The sequence below is a fragment of the Vipera berus genome (assembly GCF_964194415.1).
Source record: "Vipera berus genome assembly, chromosome: 2".
NCBI classification, from domain to species: domain Eukaryota; kingdom Metazoa; phylum Chordata; class Lepidosauria; order Squamata; family Viperidae; genus Vipera; species Vipera berus.
In genome coordinates this window covers 73,915,491-73,936,848 of record NC_138203.1, presented here as the reverse complement: position 1 = coordinate 73,936,848, position 21,358 = coordinate 73,915,491, and positions in this window count along the sequence as shown.

The window sequence follows — 21,358 nt, the reverse complement described above, 5'->3', positions numbered from 1 at the left end:
CTGATAAATCTGGGGCAAGTGCACCAGACTGATGTTTTTACAACCATTATCTCATAATGTATTTAATGTGGAACGGAACAATTGTGTCTGTATAGGGAAATAAAAATACATGTAGACAAGATTAAATGCCCATGCTACAAGAATGGTATCTCTCAACAGAACCAATTTCTCTCATTTTGCATGTTCTGTTCTGATCCAGAAAGTGGCCGGAGCAGACATGGAGACATAGGAGAAACTGTGGTGAAGGAACATACAAAAAATCCATAGCTTGAACAGAAATACACTCATTTCATTTTGTATATATCCTGTCATCAAGGAGTAGTAATGAGCTTCATTAAGATAAGTTTTCTCTAATGTCATCATCTCTCAAACTTTTTACTGGATTTGTTTTGTTGTTGTTTGTATAAATACCCAAAGAAAATTAATCATCCATACTAAATCAAGCGGAATGGTTTAATTTAATTTATATGACTTCAGCCTTAGAAAAATATATACATACTTGAGTTAGCCGCAGTTACGCTATGTAAATCCAATTAAAGGCAGTAAACAGGCTGACATTCTGCAAGATCAGAATGCAAAACAGCTTTCATTCATTTAACTTTATTTCAAACACAAACACAGATCACACAGTTAAAAAGCAGAAACAAACAAAAGCACCATAAAATGGTTTTGATGACTGTCTATTTATGGGTACATAGTATTCTCAGCATGTTAGTTTTAATACTAAATTTTAAAACACTAAAACCTAAATAGCCTAAAAACAAAAGTGTGGTATTGTTTAATAGCAAAGTAGTAAATTATGCACTGAAGTAAAATAGTGACTCCACCAATTGGTTTTTTTTTAAAAAAAATCATCAAATATATTTTTCAGAAATAAGGAATCTTATAAAGCTGAAATTTAACATTAAACCTAGTAAACAAACATTCTCAATCTTACCAGTTCCTATTCATCCAGGTTCTGGCTGAGCGACGAAAGTTTTTCTCATTTTTCCTTAGGATTAGCTAACTCTCATGACTATCACGAGTGAATTCCTGGCAATGCAGCTTTTGATCATTATAATAAGCATGAATTAGCTATAAAATGGCTTTTATTCTTCAGTCTAGCTTCTTCCCCCACTAGTTTAAACAATTTAACTTAATGTTAAGTCATTTTCCTTAATCTGATGTTCTCCAGATGATCTGTCTGGGCATTCTGGGGGACATCTAGAGAAAACAAGCTGAGAAGATGGTTTTGACCCTGTAATATGGTTGCCACTATTGCTACTGTCTGCAAGTAACCTAAGATTGTTTTCTTGTTTTAATCTATTAGTTCTGCTCTTTAGCCTAAGCTTATGTTCTTGTTGTTTTAAATTATTAATTGTGGTTCTCAAGATGGGCCATACTTCTAGGGGGGGCACAGTCTTTATGAGATACATTTTAGCTTCATAAACAGATGGTAAAGTACCTTTTCCTGGCTAGCAGCAATTATGAAAGGATGGTCATAGAGGTAAACGAAGGGGCTATGAACAAAAAAAGGTTAAGAACCCCTGCTTTGGGGTATAGAGGAATCAACTTGGTTTTTTACTTGCCCAACTGCACAGGTATAATATAGGTGGTACCTTGCTCAATAGTAGTAACTGTGAGAGGGATCTCGGAGTCCTAGTAGACAATCACTTCAATATGAGCCAGCAGTGTGCTGCAGCTGCCAAAAAAGCCAACACAGTGCTAGGCTGCATTAACAGAGGGATAGAATCAAGATCAAGTGAAGTACTAATACCACTTTACAATGCTTTGGTAAGGCCACACCTGGAACACTGCATCCAGTTTTGGTCACCACGATGTAAAAAAGATGTCGAGACTCTAGAAAGGGTACAGAAGAGCAACAAAGATGATTAGGGGGCTGGAGGCTAAAACATATAGGGAACAGTTGCTGGAATTGGGTATGTGTAGTTTAACAAAGAGAAGAGTGAGGGGTGACATGATAGCAGTGTTCCAATATCTCAGGGGCTACCACAAAGAAGAGGGAGTCAAGCTATTCTCCAAAGCACCTGAAAGCAGGACAAGAAGCAACAGATGGAAACTAGTCAAGGAGAGAAGCAACCTAGAACTAAGGAGAAACTTCCTGACAGTTAGAACAATTAACTAGTGGAACAACCTGCCTCCAGAGGTGGTGAATGCTCCAACACTGGAGGTTTTTAAGAAGAGACTGGACAGCCATTTGCCTCAAATGGTATAAGGTTTCCTGCCTGAGCAGGGGGTTGGACTAGATGACCTCCAAGGTCCCTTCCAACTTTTTATTATTATTATTATTATTATTATTATTATTATTATTATTATTATTATTATTATTATTATTATTATTATTATTATTATTATTATTATTATTATTATTATCATCATCATCATCATCTTTGGTTAACTTTCAGATATTTGAAGACTGCTACTATATCTCCCCTCAGTTGTCTCTTCTCTAAATTGAACTTATCTAAATCCTCACAAGGCTTCATTTCCAGACCCCTTATAATTTTTATAACCACTAGCTCCAGCTCCAGCTCCTCACTCTCTTTTTGAAGTGTGGTGTTCAGAACTGGACGCCATACTCCAACTGGGTCTGATCAATCGATAGACAGAAACAATTATGTTCTGTGATCTGACACTGTTCTCTCCATATCAGTTGCTTCTCAGCAGATCATAATTAACAGCCACAAAGAAGACGATCTAGGTCTAAGACGAAGAACAAAATTACTTCTCCCTGCAAGCGCACAGTTCCATTCATGCTTTGAAATATCACATGCTCCTAATTTAGACAACAAAATCATAAACCTAATTGGCAATTTGGAGGAGGTTAAAAAAAAGATAAAGATACCTTGGAGCTGAGGAAAAGCCATGCCATTTTCTTGGCAACAGCAAAGAAAAAGTTCATTCTTTGGGGGCTGTTCAACTCCAACCACCAGCTCCAGCATTCCCTAGGATTCCTCCATGTAAGTATTAAGGAAGTCTGGCTCTTCTTGTTGTTCTGAATTCTAGTGTTTGCTACTATGATCTGATAGTAGCCTATTTTAACTTAAAAAGGAGTTAGCAGCAATATCAAGATTCCTAGTTTGGACAAAAACAATGGATATGGGATGTTGTAAGCAACAGTCATCCAACAAGGAAGGAAGAAGCTGGAAGATAGATCGTGCACATTATCTTGTATTAAGTCTTCCTGAATATATTGGACTTCATTCCAGGTGGATACAGCAACCTACCTTGTAGAGCTATTCTTGTAGGGAAAATAGATGAAGAGAGCCCTAGTACAGGGGTCCCCAGCCCTTGGTCTGTGGACCAGTACCGGGCTCCAGCATGCCGGCATGTGTTTGTCCACACAAACAAGCAAAGCCCCATCCGCCGGATGCAGGCAACACACAAAACATGCACTCTCCGGTCTGCGGGAAAAACCTCTCTCCACAGAACTGGTCCCTGGTGTCCAAAAGGTTGGAGACCTCTGCCCTAGTAGTTCCTAAATTAAAGGTGAGATACAAAACAAATAAGCAAATACATCTAAGTTGTAAGACAATGGTTCTGTCCATTTCTGCATGGGAATAAATTCAACTGAACTACAGACATTTCTCTGTAATGTAGAATTAGCTATATATTATTAATCAATGCAATTTACATGCTGCCACTTCCTGTAGAAGTTACTCTGGGAAGCTATATAGTCTCTTTGCACTGATGATCATACATAAGAGGGAAGCACAAAAGATTTCAACAACTGAGTGGCCAATTGGTATCGTTTTCAGTTCCTGAATTTTTAGTGCAAGCTCTGGGAGTTGGCATTAATGTTCAAAAATGAACTTCCTCATTGGTGAGTGTTTGTGGTACTGTTGAAAGTTTTTTGTATCCTTTTTTTCATAACTGTCTTAAAAGAATGTGGACCAGATTTGGTTTACATATACATAAACAGTTCTTTGTCAATGTTAACAGCACATAGTCACAAATAACCCATGTGACAATATAACTAATACATTCATCTCTTGCCAGGGGCTGATTTAACATTCAGAGAATTTAAGATTCTAAATGTCAGTGGTCTGCTTTTCTTATGTGCAGTGAGAAATCACTATCAATGCAAAGTCAACCACGTTGACCATTTCATAAGAGGGAGCATAATATTGAATTATTGAACCTGATCTTAGGTAGGCTTAACAAGGTAATTCTGTCCATGCCTATTTTAAGGTAAGCTACAGTAAGATCAAAAGGAGGCATTCCTGTGATCGCAAAGAGCACCAGTGTTCCTGCAAAGATCTCCTTGCAGCCTCTCGTTAATTTTTTAAAAATTATATTCCCTTTAATTCTAAAAAAGGAAATGGAAATGCTTTTGATATTTAACATACATCACTATTAGTGTCTGGCAGTTTTTACCATACCAGGATGAATCAACCAACTTATATCTAGTATTGGAGATGTGTGTACAGCATCCATGAAGTTGTTAGAGAAAAAGACTGATAACTTGTTTAGTGAGAAATAAAGTAATGGGTTTCTAAGAAACTTTTTTTTCATGCTGTATAAGGGCTTCAATACATTAGTCCTTGACTTATGACCACAACTGAGCCCAGAATTTATGCTGCTAAGTGAGAAATTTGTTAAGTGAGTTTTGCCCCATTTTATGACTTTTCTTGCTACATTTGTTAAGTGAATCACTGCAGTTGTTAAATTAGTAACATGGTTCTTAAGTGAATCTGGATTCCCCATTGACTTTGCTTGTCAGAAGGTCGCAAAAACTGATGACCTGACCCTGGGACACTGCAACTGTCATAAATATGAGCCAGTTGTCTCGCATTCGAATGTAAATCATGTGACCATGGGTGTTAAATAGCAGGTTCTTTGACGCAGGAATGAAGACACGAACAGAGTACAGGGTAACTCATTGTTTATTTCGTGCTGGAACTGTACCAAGGGAAATGGCTCAATTTTGAAGATCATATACGAACCGTGACCAGGGGAGCTTTTGCCCAGGTTCGCCTGGAACCAGCTGCCCGTGGAGCTCAGGACTGCCCCTGACCTACGCTCATTCCGCCGGGACCTGAAGACTTGGCTCTTTGAGCTCTCTGACCCAGGCTGAGAATTTTAACTGGGGTTATATTTTCAGGGATAATTTAATCTTTTAATTCTCTTTTAACTTTGTATTTTATATTGATGTGATTTTAAAATGCCCTGTAAACCGCCCTGAGTCCTTCGGGAAAGGGCAGTATATAAATCTAATAAAATCTAAAATCTAATCATGGGAGCCATGAACTCTCGGGCCACCCCTGACGCACCACCCAGGAAAGGCAGGTTAAAATCTCCCAGAACCATAAGCCTGGGAAACTCAACCGCCAACCCCGAGAGAGCGTCGAGTAGCCCGGGCAGGGCCGTTGCCACGCAGCTGGGAGAAAGGTACGTGAGCAACAGATCCAACTGACCCCCAGGACCCCACCTCAGGAGAAGGGACTCACATCCGCCTATCTGAGGGGCAGTGGTCTCCCACAGACAAAGGGCCTCCTTAATAACAACTGCCACCCCCCGCCCCTATCCTGAGCCTGAGGCTGGTGAAGCACACAGAAACCTGGTGGGCATAATTCAATCAAAGGGACCCCTCCCTCCGGGCCCAACCAGGTTTCAGTGATGCATGCCAGGTCTGTGTCTTCCTCCTCAATCGATTCCCGAATGAGGGGAGCTTTATTCACCACAGACCTGGCATTCAAATAAACCAGCCTGAGCTCAGGTACCTGTCCTCCCCCACCCCCGGAAAAGCAGGATGAAGCCAGAGGGTCGGAGCGTGCCACCGCTTGGAGATAGCGGGGGCGCGATCCCAAGTTTCGATATGGCCCTCTGTTCATCCGTCTGCTGCCATTCCCAATCACCATGGGTATCACTCTCCCCACCCCATCCCCTCAGGCCCCAAGACCCTCCCCCCCACCACCACGACCATTTACCAACCTGGATTGAGAAAGATCCAGCAAAATCCCATCTTTCTGCTGAAACTTACATCCCTCCCCCCTCCCTAACCCATTAAAAAGTTTACATAAAAAATCCCTAAGCCTCCTTTTTGTGCCATGCAGATTACAACGTAATCTGCAAGATATGAAGGAGGCTTGTGTGCCCTAGAGGAACGTCTTGGAGTTTCCATCACTTTGTGGTCTACCAGCTTACCCAGTGGGCTGGGTAGATTTGTGTCCCTTTTTGCTCCTGAGTCAAGGGGATTCAATGTACTCTGGCTGGCCTCTCCAGGTTGGCCCACCCCAGAGTCAGTCTGTTCAGCAGAGTAGGCACAGCGGTTGCTGAAGTTTGGTTGGCTTACTTCTTCTTGGTTGGCTTACCCCCTTCTTCAGGGGGTCCATGTTGCACTCCAGAGCTCCCCGGTTCTCCCTCTGGTTCCATCTCAGTTAAGAAGGGAAAGTCCTGGTAGTCCATGTGAGGGCTGGCTTGGCCGCAAGTTTGAGGACCTTGGGAGGGACCTATGATGCAGTCCACGCTTAGTGGCCATTCTGGAAACCATTTCCTGAGCTGATCAATGTGTCGTCTAACAACTCGCCCTCCCTCCAACCCCACTTCATCAGATAGGGGTCCGGATGCCTTGGTGATTTGACCAGGAACCTACAGTTCCTGGCCCAAACCCAATCGCCCATGTGCAGCCCCCTTGGGGGTTTTGGTCGAGAGTCTTCTGCTGCCACTCTGTCTGGATGCAACCTGTCCAGTTTAGTAATCAAATGCCTCCCCCGACGTAGTTCTGCAGGACTTTTACCTGTGGCAGTGAAGGGCGTAGAATGCTGGCAGAGTAAAAAATCTGCCCATCTGTGATGCCAGTCACCTGTGACAATGCGCTTGTGCCTCCTTCGTTGTCCTCACCATGCGTTCAGCTTGACCATTAGAAGATGGATGAAAAGGCGCAGACGTTGCATGTCTGATGAGATTAGCTCTGAGGAAAGCCTGAAATTAAGCAGCAGTGAATTGGGCCCCATTGTCTGAAACTAAGACATCAGACAACCCATGTGTGGAAAAGAGTTTTCTCAGCACCTGGATGGTCCTAGCAGTAGTCATGTTAGGAACTGGAATTACTTCCAGCCATTTGGAGTGGCTATCCACTACTATAAGGAAGAGCTGTCCTTGAAAAGGCCCAGCGTAGTCTATGTGAACCCTAGACCAGGGAGTGTGCGTTTCCTCCCACCTGTGAACTGGAGCCTGTGGCATTTCAGGAATTTTTTTTATTCCAGCAACGATGGTCAGGGCCTCTTTGTCAATCTGAGCATAGTTGCGCTCAGCAGAGGACAAAGTCCTTGTGTAAAATGCTATAGGAACCTGTTTCCCATTTTTTTTCTATTTGGCTTAAAACTGCCACCACCCCATAGGGAGATGCATCACATGCAAGACATACAGTTTTAGACTCTTTGTAATGAGTTACAGTGGACTTTTCTGACAGTAGTGCTTTTAAGTCCTGGAAACTTTTTTCGTGTAAGTTAGTCCATTTCCATGTAGCTTTCTTGTCTAGAAGCCTATGGAGGGCCTCTGCTATTGCTGCCTTATGAAGTAGAAATGTGTGATAGAAATTTAGGAGACCCAAGAATGCTTGTAGCTCTCCTTTTGATTTGGGCCTAGGAGACATTTTAATGTCCTTCACTTTAGAATCAGTGAGGTGAATGCCGTTAGCATCAATGCGGAAACCCAGGAATTCTGTTGAAGAAACCCAAATGCTACACTTGTTCTTCTTTAATTTGAGGCCTGCTTCGTGAAGCCTCTGCAAAACAGCCCTGAGCCTTCTAGCCAACACTTCTGAGGATTCCCCTACAATAAGAACATCATCAAAATAAGGGCAGATGCCCTGAATACCCTTGAGTGTACACTCCATGATCCCTTGGAAAATACCCGGTGCAACACTGACTCCAAACTGTAAGCGTTTAACTTTGAATGCCCCTCTGTGAGTCACGATAGTTTGAGCCGTGGCTGTGGCCTCATCAACCAGCAATTGCTGATAGGCCTGTGCTAAATCAAGTTTAGCAAAAATAGTACCCCCTTGCAAGGAGGCTAAAATATGGTTGACCACTGGGACCGGGTAAGCGTGTTGCTTGAAGACCTTATTTAATGTGCATTTATAGTCAGCACAAATGCAAATTTCCCTGTTGGCTTTAAGTGGAGTGACTATAGGAGTTTCCCACTCCCCCCCCATCAACAGGCTGTAATACGCCCTGTTCTATAAGTTTATCAATTTTGGAATCAATTTTATGTTTTAAGGCAAAGGGAACCCTGCGAGGCTTAACCCTGATTGGAACTATGTTGGGATCTAACTTAAATGAGATAGGCGGGCCTGTGTATGTCCCTAGGGTTGAATCAAAAGCATCTGCATATTCCTCGCACACTGACATGAGGTCTGCAGTTTGTGTCCAGTTTATGCTAGTAATCTGAATACCTAAGGCATCAAACCAATCAAGTCCAATGAGACTCGTTCTCTGGCCCCCTACTACTATTACATCCAGGTGCCCCCAAAACCCTTTAAACTTAACCAACAAGTTGGCTTCACCCTTAACTTTAACATGCGCATTCTGAAAATCCGTTAGGATTATATCTGAGGGTCTTAGTTTGGCCCAATTGTTACTGCGCCTACACACGAAGTTAAAAGTGTCTTGAGAAATGATTGAGACTGCAGAGCCAAAGTCCAATTCCATCTTACATGGAACTCCTTGTAGCTCTACCATGAGCTTAAGTTTGGGCTCGAGGGGGCGTCAAGCCCCGGTGCGGCATACGCTTCTATGGCTTCTGAAGAATCCCACACTAACTGGACCCTGGGCCCCAGTACCTCTCCTAGTCGGTTCTTCCGACTGTTGTTTGGGTGGCCAGTCTCTCTGGCAGGCTCTGCAAACCACCGCAATGTGGCCTGTCCTTCTGCAAGCTCTACACGTGGCTGAACGAAATCTGCAATTGGTGCAAAGATGGTTGCTGCCGTACCCCTTACATCTTGGTAAGAGAACTGCCTTGTAACTGTCCTCTCGCTGGTGGCTGTTGTGGTGTTGCGCGTTGGGTTGCTTTTGGAGTCGGTTGATTTCAGGTTCTTCTGATGATGATTCTCCAGTGCATGTGGAGACCACAAGATGGACTGTTTCTTTGACCTTTGATGATTTGGTGGGCTGAACTGTCTGCACTGTGCCCCCAGCGGCTTCGTTGGCCATCACCTCGTCCTGTGCTTCAGAAAACATTGAATTAGGCCTAGCAAATACTCTGTGCTGAAGTGTTCTGTCCTGTAGGCCGCAGACAAGCCGGTCTCTTAGTTGTTCTTCTAAATTTGAGAATTTGCATAGGCGTGCAACCTGTCTTAGGCCCACTATGAACTCCGAAGCTGTCTCCCTGGGTAGCTGCACTCTTTGGTCGAACTTAAACTGCCAAGCCATCTCAGACATCTTGGGCTGGAAGTGCCCGGTTAGCTTCTTTTTTAGATCTGCGTAGGAATTAAAAATATCCTCGGAGACTTGGCAAATCAAGTAAACTAAATCAAATGAAACTTAAAAGTCTTTATATGTATTCTATTTGATGCTAGGTACAGGTAGTCCATGTCTTACAACAGTTCATTTAGTGACCATTTGAAGTTACAATGGCACTGAAAAAAGTGACTTATGGCCATTTTTCACTCTTATGAGTGTTGCAGCATCCCCATTGTTATGTACTAGGCTTATTGAGGGAATACCACGTGGGTTGCTGGAGCAGCTAATGGCTCTCCAGCAACCCAGACTATCAGTCTCCTGTACTGCAATTGGCTATCCCCAGGCGGCAATGGTTGATTCAAACCTATTGGCTGCCGCCTAGGGGTAGACTATATATTGTGGCTGGTTGCAGCCATTTCCCTTGGTACAGTCACAGCACGAAATAAAGTATGAGTTACCTGTACTCTGTTCACGTCTTCATTCCTGTGTCAAAGAACCCGCTATTTAACAGTGGCGACGAGGATGGGATCCTGCTTCGCTGATTAAAGAGCTGAAGTCCACGAGGGAAAGGCAGCACACGCCGGAGGGAAGAGGTATTTCCCCCCCCTCAAAGCCAGCTAGCAAGCTACACTAGTGGCCTCATGCTCAGTGGACTCATTCCCTGAGCCTGAAGCAGGATCCGGAAAACGCAGGAACCCGTAAGAAGAAGGGGTACTCCAGAGGGTCCACACTGGGGAGCTCTACAAATTCACACACACACACACACACACACACACACACACACACACACCCCGCCCCAATTTAAGTCTGGGCACCTGCCTGGAGGCATTGTAGTTCGAAGGGGAAGGGCTGCCTCATCTTGCCAAAATAGTGATGAGGGGGCAGAAGTGGTTCCTCCAGAGATGAAGCAAGCAGCAACCCAATCTTTGTTCACACAATGACCCAGATGATTCACTTATCAGCAAGGTTAATATGTTATAAACATGAGTCTGGTGCATTTTATGACTTCTGACTCTAATGGGCAGGCTCCACCAGGACCATATCTCAAGGACCATCCCTAGGTCCTGTTGATTTGCTTTTTCAATGAACCAAAATCAGCTAGAGACAGTATTTGATTATCCCTCTAAATACCACTAGGGAGCATAACTGAAAAAGACATATTATGTATCCAGCAGTGTTCTTCTTAGACTCTTGTGTTCTAGTTAGCTTTTGATAAACATCCCCTTCCTCCTCATTCCAGGATCTTTGAAAAATATTGTCCAGTAGTTCTGAGATCATATCTGCCTGTTACTTTAACTGCAGTTGTTAAATAGTGGGGGGTTTGGCACAGGAATGAAGACGCTGAACAGAGTACAGGGTAACTCATTGTTTATTTCGTGCTGGAACTGTACTGGGGAAATGCCTGCAACTAACTGCAATATATAGTTTAGCCCCTAGGCAGCAGCTAATAGGTTTGAATCAACCATTGCTGCATGGAGATAGCCAATTGCAGCACAGGAGACTTGTAGTCTGGGTTGCTGGAGAGCCGTTAGCTGCTCCAGCAACCCATGTGGTATTTCACAAGAGCCCAGTACATAACAGCAGTAGTAATGCCTTTTCAAAACTCTGCCTGCAAGCTACCCCACCCCCATCTACTTCTCATTTTCGTATCTCCTATGCTCCATGCCTTTGTCTGCCTTTCCTGGGAGAGTCCACCCAGAAAGGGGGGAGGAGTTCTTGTTCTTGTTCTCATGTCTTTCAGCCCTACACAGCCCCCTCCCCCAACCTTTGGAAGCAGAGCACACAATGATCCAGATACCATGGAGCCATGGAATTGAGTTTTGAATCCAGACTTCTACAAAAGCCACCCTGCAACCTGAGGATGTCCCAAGTTCTAACAGTCCCCCGGATACCTGTGAAAAGCTAAAGGAAGGAGCCATGGGACCCCACGTGAAGCCTTAGAAAAAAATAGGACTATGGGGGAGGGTGGAAACTCATTGTAAAGTTTTCTTTCTTGCTCCATTTGTATTGTAATAAGCCAGTTAAATGTATCTACGGAGAGATGGCATTTGGGAATAGTTGGCACAGCACGTCCTGAACACCTTGGGACTTCTGTATGGGGGGAGGGAAAATTTATCCAGAATGTTTGTATTGCCTGTTTGTATTAGTAGCTGCACACACCCACACGCCATTTGTCCCTTCCGATTACCTTTACCTCCAGCCTGATTCTTGCCCTGTGTCCTTAAAACTCTGTAGGAACAACCTCCAGCAAAATTCCAAGGGGGAGGGATATGCCATGAGGAGATATCAGGAAAGAGATCTAAGCCCTGCATATCTTGCTCTGGTGGGCTCAGATTGGGCTCACTATGTGCAATTTAAGGAAAATTTAATAGCCTGGCTTGCATACTGGCTAACATCAATTGGACATTACAAATTGGATGCACTGAATTAAAAGCTAAGGCAGGAAACAACTCTTGAAAATGGGCAGGCAGTGGTTAGGTATTGAGGCAAACCATGGCTGTGAAGAATTTTGGGAGGAATGTGCAAACCTGACTGGTAGCTAAAGGTGACATCCAACATTTGAAAATAATTGGCATAGAATATTGGTAATTATAAATTTCTTTTCCACCAAATTTTTAGCCTGACTTTTAGACCTTTATGGGCAGGGATCTTTTTCTGCTGCCTCCATTAGTGTTTTTCTTCTTTTTGCATTAACAGTTAAAAGGTTGTTTACCAAGTATCCCTGATCAGACCAATTTTAATCTTGTGCCAGTAAGTGTGTCACCCACACTATATGGCACAAAGGGGGGATTGAGGGAAGTCAGCTCCCCAGAGAAGGAAATATTAAAAGGGCAGAAAAATATATTTCCTAAAATGAAATTGAAGAACCAGGAAAGCATGCTCAGTTTTCTTAATAGTCTAGGTCTCCTTTCCCCCAAGCAGAAAACCAGTTCTATAGACATGCTAATGTGAGCCAACAAGAAGGTTGGAGCCAGAAGCTTAGGTAGACAAAGGCTTGACATCTACATACTACAGCCCCAGGGAAGCAAGGGCTGGGACAAACTCACAACCAGCAAGATTCCTAGAGGGGCCCACCTAGACTCAGGACACACAGGAAATAGCCTCAAACAGGAAGCAGAAATAACTCCAAACAATAGAGTCCAGGGGGTATAAAAACCTACTACCCACATGTAGTCAGTCCTTTTTTTCCTGTCTGGCTTTCCTCTGCAATAAACTGTAACCCTCTTCCCAAAGCAGTCTCCATGTTGTTTATCCCCGGCTTGGATGAAACTACGATGAAGACTTTTCTTCCTACAGTATAGTTAAATTTTGGCCGCCAGGAGCAGGAGGCTGGGGTACTTGAGTGTAATAGGGTATTGGGGAAAGCCCAGATTTACTCCGATTTTATCTTTTTCCCTGATGATGCAGGGGGATAGGATTATGATTAAACAACTGTTAGACAGAGAGAGTAAAGCAAACCTTATTCTGGGGCTGTCTTTCTTTAATAAGGGATTTTGGTTTACCCCAAAAGGGTATCTTTTTAAATTAACCCCTTTTAAAGGGAAGGTTCATTCCGTGAAAATAAAAGAGAATCACGGAGACACCTTGGAATGGTGGAAAAATCAGGTCCATCAAACCAATAAATACCAAGCAGGAAAACATGTTTCTGCAATGGTAGAAATTATATGACTTGCTCTACCCTCTCAAAGACAGTATGTCTTGAATCCGGCTGTTTGGGGCCTTAAGACAGTAAGGGCGGGATATAAATGGAATTAAAATAAATAAAATAAAAATAAATAAATGGAGGAGAGCCTTTTAGCTGAAGGCATTATAGATGAAACAAGAAGCCCTTTTAATAGCCCAATTTGGCCAGTTTTCAAATCTATGGGAAAACGTATCAAATGGTTGTTGATTTTAGGAAAGTAAATAGAGTAACCCCTCTTAAGGATTCTATTGTTGCCAACATTACCAATTTGAAGACTCAGATTTTGACTAGTTCCAGATATTTCAGTGTGATCAATTTAGCCAATTGTGTTTTTTTTGCTTTACCTTTGACTGAAGAAAGTAAACCGCTTTTTGCTTTCGCTTACAGAGAAAAGCAATGCACATTTTGTCATGTTCCTCAAGGGTTTCGTAAATCGCCTGCAGTAGCTCATAACTACGTGAGATAAATGGTAGAAACACTGCCACCTGATGACCATTTTCATGTTTACTCTTACGTTGACCATATTCCAGTTCAAGGAGAAACAGAGCAGGAAGTACAGGAATGAACTTTGCGAGTCTTATGCTTGATCCATGATACTGGGTTTAAAGTAAATCTTGAAAAAGCCCAGTAAGTAAAGCCACAGGTAAAGTTTCTGGGACTAACAATTGATCAGGGTCTCTGTGGAATAGATGAGCAAAGAGCACATGCCCTCTGTTCCATGCTAGTGGCTGTTGATATTAATTCTTTGAGGACCCTTTTAGGTGCTTTTGGTTTTGTCCGAGACCACATATCTAATTATGCTGAACTAACTGCTCCTCTGTACCACCAACTGAAGAAGAGTGTGCCTTGGGAATTGTTAAGTCGTGGGTGCCACGTGTAATGACCAGGAGACGACAATCAGAGTTTACACCTTTATTGATTACAATCTGGAACTGAAGAACTTCCCTCCTGTTGCCCTCTTATAGATTCCCCGCATCCCCGCAGTCAGCCAACCCGCTGGCTCTATTCTCCCACCGGACAGGTGACACCCAACCCGGTGTCCTACATTTCCCGCCGGACAGGTTAACCAATCAGGTCGCCTGACCAATGCCACCTGGTGTTAATGTGACATACACAACACCCCTTCCCCCCCAACGTGAACAATACTACCTACAATTTTACTAACCCCTACTTTTACTTTCTCACATAATCCCTCAGGTATGCCGGGGTTTTGTGAGTCCTGGCTGGGTACCTTCCCTGTTGCCTTCCCGACCCAACTTCACTCCCTTGAGCTGCTTCACTCAAAATTGTCTGATTTCCATCCCGCGACTGCCCTGAGGTAGCTTGGTCTGAGGTAAGCCTCCCTGGTACTGCGTTATTGTTGGCTTCTGTTGTCATTGACCCGCGTGTAGTTGTTGTTGTTGTTGTTGGCCTTATTTCTTGTTGATGTGGAACTGGCTCCACTGCCTGAGCTTCTGACGGCGGTGGACGCACTGGTAGTGGTTCACTACTCCGATCCCTGGTTGTTGATGTGTATGGCCTTCTTGTTGTTCCTGTGGAGGGTTCTCTGGTGCCCGGCTCCTCAGCTGGTCAATATGTCTCCTGACCTGCCTGTCTCCTTCCCCCTCAATGATGTAAGACAAGGGTCCTATTTTGTCCACCACAACTCCTTGCATCCACTTCTCCCCGTCCCATAGTTCCTGGCCCACACTAAATCCCCTACGGCCAATGTTCTGGCTATGTTGGCCTGTTCTGCTTCAGCTGCCACTCTATCTGGATGAAGTCTGTCCAATTTTGTTATCAGCCTCCTTCCCCATCGCATCTCCGCTGGGCTCTTACCCGTTGCTGTGCAGGGTGTGGTGTGTTGAGCCAACAAGAATTGAGCCAGTCTCTGATGCCAATCGCCAACAATGATCCTACGCAGTGCATCCTTTGTTGATCTTACGTTCCTTTCAGCCAAACCATTACTGGATGGGTGGAAGGGTGCAGCCGTTGTGTGTCTAATCAAGTTGGCCTTGAGGAAGTCCTGAAATTCGGTAGATGTGAATTGAGGGCCATTATCAGATACAATTACATCAGGTAACCCATGTGTGGCAAAGAGCCCCCTCAGCACCTGTATGGTCTTGGCAGATGTCATACTTTTCACAGGCACCACCTCTAACCACCTACAACCACTAAAAATATTTGTCCCTGGAATGGTCCAGCGTAATCTATGTGTATCCTGGACCACGGGTTGTGTGTGGCTTCCCACCTGTGCACTGGAGCATGTGTCTGTTCCGGTCTGGATCTCTGACATTGATAATATCCAGCTACTTGTTCCTCAATGGCTTTATCCAATCCTGGCCACCACAGATAACTCTGCGCAAGGGCCTTCATGCGCACAATGCCTGGGTGACCCTTGTGCAAATCCCTTACAACCCTACTTCTGAGTATGTCAGGTACTATCACTCTGTTGCCCCATAATAGGCATCCTTTGTGTGAGGACATTCGTTCCGTCTCACAAAATACGCCTGAAATTGTGGTCCAGGGTTCTTTTCCTGCCAGCCCGATTGGACCCACATTGCCACCCTGCTGAGTGTTGCATCACTGCTAGTGGCAGCCGCAATGTCTTTTGCGGTGAGAGGGCATTCAGGGAGTTCTTGTAGGGCTAAGATTTGACCCACTGGTGCAGGGTCCAGTTCGGTTTCTGGTAATGGTAATCTGCTTAAAGCATCTGCGTGTCCCATCTCCTTACCGAGTCTGTAGACTATTTTACATGTGTATGCAGAGAGGAATATTGACCATCTCAACATCCTTGGGGACATTATTTGTGGTGTTTGCCTATCATTGGTAAATAGTCCCAATAAGGGTTTGTAATCAGTGAAGATTGTAAACTCCCTTCCATATAAATAATCGTGAAATTTTTTAACACCTGCCACGATTGCCAATGCCTCTTTATCAATTTGTGCGTAATTCCTCTCTGCCCTGGACAGGGTTCTGGAATAATATGCAATGGGTTTCTGTTCCCCATTGTCTTCCAGGTGGCTGATTACAGCGCCCACCCCATAAGGAGATGCATTACATGCTATGGAAATAGGCTTGCCTTCAATGAAATGTTTGACTGTGGAGTCACTGGAGAATAGCTTTTTTAGGTGTTTGTTTGTCAAGCAATCTGTGCAAAGGTTCTGCTATTGCAGCCTTATGTGGCAAGAATGTGTGATAAAAATTTATTAGCCCCAAGAATGCTTGCAGCTCTGCCTTATTCTTTGGTGCTGGAGCTGATTTTATTGCTTTTATTTTTGATTCAGTTGGGTGAATACGCTGAGCATCAATTCTGTAGCCCAAGAACTCTGTGGATGTCACTCCTATTGAGCACTTCTCCTTTTTTAATTTCAAACCAGTTTCTCTGAACCTCTCTAGGACCATCTCTAGCCTGTCAGCTAATACTCCTTCATCCTCCCCTGCAATTAACACATCATCAAAATATGGGCACACCCCAGGGATACCTTTTACTGTTCTCTCCATCACTTCTTGAAAGATGCCTGGCGCTGCTGCGATGCCGAATTGCAATCTGTTGACTTGGAATGCCCCCTTGTGGGTGACGATCATTTGTGCATCCGCAGCCTCTTTAGTTACTGGTAATTGCTGATACACTTGCGTTAAATCCAATTTAGCAAAGATGGCGCCCTTCTGAATGGCGGAGGGGACCTGCTTCACCGTTGGGACGGGGTAAGCATCCTGATTTAAAGCTTTATTTTCTGTTGCTTTATAATCAGCACAAATTCTTATTTCACCGTTGGGTTTGAGGGGAGTGACGATGGGTGTTTCCCAGGGTCCCCCCTCCACTGGTTCCAGTACTCCCTGGCCCACTAACTTGTCCAGTTCGTTCTCAATTTTTTGTTTGAGAGCGAACGGGACTCTCCTAGCTTTAATTCTTATAGGGAGTACTGCGGGGTTTAAATTAAATTTAAATGGGGAGCCCCTGTATTTTCCCAACGATCCATCGAATACGTCTGCAAATTTTTTGCAAACGTATTCAAGGTTTTTGTTTTGGATCGAGTTAACTCCCCCTACCCAGATTCCTAGTGCCCCAAACCAGTTGAGCCCTACCAAACTAGCTCTCCTGCCTTCAGTTACCAGCAGTTCCAATGGGCCTTTAAACTTTTTAAAACAAACTTCAATGGTGACTTTACCTTTTATTTTAATCGGTGCCCTTTAGAAATCTGTTAACTGAATGGGGGTGGGTTTGAGGTGAATCTGCCGGCCCCTCCTTTTCTCTATTTCGGACAATGTTTCCCCTGATATTATTGAAACTGAAGCCCCTGAGTCGATCTCCATCTTGCAAGGAATTCCTTGCAACTAGACATTGACTCTGAATTTTGGGCCTAGCATTTGATTAACCACGGAGTGGCCGATGGATTGCACCCCCCCTTCCTGGTTAGAAGTTTGTGCCTGAGGCCAAAGGGACTCGGTGCCGCGACTTGAAGGGGTTACAGTACCTGGTGCCCAAGCTTCTAGGTCGTGTAGGCTGTCCTGGACTCGGCTCCTGCAGATGACTTGAATGTGGCCCGTCTTGCCACAGTTTCGGCATTTAGCGTTACGGAACCAGCATGAAGCTCTGGGGTGATTCCCTCCGCAGCTGCTGCATTTTTGTTCCATCTCTCTTCGCCTGTTGTTCCCGTCGCGCTGCGGTCTGATTGTTGCGGTTGTTGTCAGTCTCCTTTGTCTGTCTGTGGTGTCGTGGCGGTCATTCTTAACGGATGTTCTTTCTACTTTCTGTGTAATTTCGTCTATCTCCGTCTCAAAGTCATAGTCTCTCACCCCACCTTCCACAAGGCTCTCCTGGTGGATTGACCTGCTCTCGCCATTGCTATTGTGGGGGGAGTCGCGTTGGCTGGTGACCTTGTATGTTAACAGCTCGTCTAGCACTTCTTGGAGGGTCCCCGTGGGCTTCGTGATCACTCTGTTTTGAAGGTGTTCGTCTCCTCCTGTTGCCCTCTTATAGATTCCCCGCATCCCCGCAGTCAGCCAACCCGCTGGCTCTATTCTCCCACCGGACAGGTGACACCCAACCCGGTGTCCTACATTTCCCGCCGGACAGGTTGACCAATCAGGTCGCCTGACCAATGCCACCTGGTGTTAATGTGGCATACACAACAGGAATGAAACCTCCTTGACCACTTGGAGAAATTAAAGCTAGGGGTTCAGCAATCCATTAAGTTATATTCTCTGGACCCCAATTCTCCTTTCTTTTAAAGAACTTTTTAAGACCTTCATAGTCACCTGAAGCTTTTCCTACCTCTCTATTTCAGAAAGATACCAATAATAAATATGTGCTTATTGGTTTAGCATCTGATCATCTGTGTTGAAAGTGTATATGAGTACTGTGTGAATGTATAGCCTAGCTGGGCAACAATACTTACAACAACTTGAGTGGCCTTGTTGGACATAGTTATTTGAACAGCCTTGTTGGGTGTAGTTTCTTGATAGCCTAGTTGGCATAGCTTATTGTAGTAAGCTAACTTTGAAATTAGACCAGTAATATAAATATATATATATATATATGTGTGTGTGTGTGTGTGTGTGTGTGTATAAATATAAATGAACTAATTAAGCTTAATTGCACACTTGTCTTGCTTTTTGTCTGAATAACACAAGTATAACAGAACTATTGGAAAATTCTATTTTGAGTGGCTTGAACTCAATTTTATGACACTATGGGGAAGCTGTAATGTGTGAAAAACAGTCATAAGTCACTTTTTTCAGTGGTGTTGTAACTTTGAACGGTCATTAAATGAACTGTTGTAAGTCAAAGATTACCTGTATAGTATGCTCCTTCTGAATTAGCATGACTAGTTAACCAAGTGATTTGAGACGGTCCATACAGGGTAACCCCCATGTGTTTCTTGCAATCAGCCAACTAGATCTAGAAAGAAAATCAATAGGCAGTGGGAAAGAAGTCTTTCCATTGTCCTGATTCCCTGCTTTCAGATATGGAAAATGGAAGACTGTAGGGACATGGCACTAGCCAGGAGATATTCTCAAGAGCCTTTTTCTAAGGTGCACACTTTCCTGTGTCTGGATGACCTACAGACATTTAAAAGATTAAAGCAATAACAATAAAAGGCAGCTGCACTGATGGGGAAAACAATATCAAATACTATTTATTCAGCAAATTTCAGTTTCATCCACCAGACAAGATGATTAGTAGGGTCCATACCTACTATCCTAACCCAGATCTAAAGTGCCTTTCTAAAAGCCGACAAGGTTGGGGCCATAAGGAACTGAGAGGAGTAGGAAGAGGGAATTGCTGTACAATACTCTACTCTACTAGGGACGCGGTGGCTCAGTGGGTTAGGACACTGAGCTTGTCGATCAGAAGATTGGCAGTTTGGCGGGTCGAATCCCGAGTGCCGCATAGCAGAGTGAGTGCCTGTTACTCGTCCCAGCTTCTGCCAACCTAGCAGTTCTAAAGCATGTAAAAATGCAAGTAGAAAAATAGGGACCACTATGGTGGGAAGGTAACAGCGTTCTGTGCGCCTTTGGCGTCTAGTCATGCCGGCCACATGACCATGGAGACGTCCTCGGAAAAGCGCTGGCTCTCGGCTTTGAAACGGAGATGAGCACCGGCCCCTAGAGTTGGAAACGACTAGCACACATGTGCGGGGGAACCTTTACTTTTACCTTTACCTGGCAACGGAAGAAAAGTGCCTCCTAGCTGCCATCAGATGACATTGCTTTATTGGGACCTGACCCATACTGACCAAGCTTGTTAAATCTTATGAGATGGGCAAAGGAAATTGGGGAAGGGCAGTCCTGCAAATATCCAAGCTCTGTGCCATGAAGGATATTATAAATTACCCCCAACACTTTGAACTGCACCTAGAAACCCACTGGTAACTAACACAGATTATGAAGTAGCCCTACAGCATTACATCACTATATTGAGTGAGGTTTTCATTTTCTGGGTGTCAAGAAACTTTCTGTACAGGTAGTCCTTCACTTATGATCACAACTGAGACCAGAATTTCTGTTGTTAAGCAAAGCAATTGTTAAGTGAGTTACATCCAATTTTATGACCTTTTTTATCATGATGGTCAAGTGAATCACAAGCAGTTATTAATAACACAGTTGTTATGCAAATCTGCCTTCCCCATTGACTTTGTTTGACAGAAGCTACTGTACCTGGGAAGGTCACAAATGGCGATCACATGACCCAAGGACAGGACAACCATCTTAAATATATGGCAATTACCAAGTGCTTGAATTTTGATCATGTGACCATGAGGCTACTGTAAGAGTTATAAGTGCAAATAGCAGTTGTAAGTCACTTTTTCTTGTGCCATTGTACCTTTGAACAATAGCTAAAAGAATGGTTGTACGACAAGGACTACCTGTAAACTATCATCATAGATGGATTTACTATTTGGTAAGGATTTTAAACTTCTGCAAGTTTGAGGAACTAGTAAGAAAACACCTGTCCAGGAGGCTGGTGAACCAAATTGTTTCTTGACAGTGGAGTTCTTGGTACTCTCTAAGCTGGGTTGTTTTCTTGCAGGTTACATGGCTAGATACCATCCTCAATGCTAGAAGGCAGTGGGGTGTTTTTTTTAATCCCATTTATATCCCGCCCTTCTCTGAAGACTCAGGGTGGCTTACAATCTAAGAAGCACAAATCAATGTGCTTAGCAATAACCTTCATTCTATGTATATGCCTGCTTATTAGGGCTTTCGCCCCCCCCAAGTGGCATTTTTACAAAGTTAGCTCATTGCCCCCAACAATCTGGGTCTTCATTTTACCTACCTTGGAAAGATGGAAGGCTGAGTCAACCTTGAGCCTGGTGGGACTCAAACCTGCACTAATTGTAGGCAGCTGGTGTTACTTAAGGAGGCATTAGCCCACTGCTCCACCAACTCTTTTTTTGCTCTCTTTTTATAGACACAAGTTTGCTGTGTCAGAATCTGTGAAGGTATTGTTTTCTCCTTGGTAGTTCCTTGATTAGACTGTTGGTTAGTTTGTTTGGGGTTGATTGGCTGGTGTTCATCCCTTCTCATCTCATACCAATCAAGGGAAATATTTGTAGCTCAGGGTTGACATGAGGGATACTTGGTGCTCTCCGAGCTTGTTTTCTTGCAGACATTTCATTACCCAAAGTAGGTAACATCATCAGTGCTAGTGGGTAAGTAACAATGATGTTACCCAGTTTGGGTAATGAAACATCTGCAAGAAAAACAAGGAAGCTGAGAGAGCAGCAAGAACCCCCTGTTTTACTTGAGTGTTGACTGGTTCCTTCCCTCTCGGCCCGCCCCT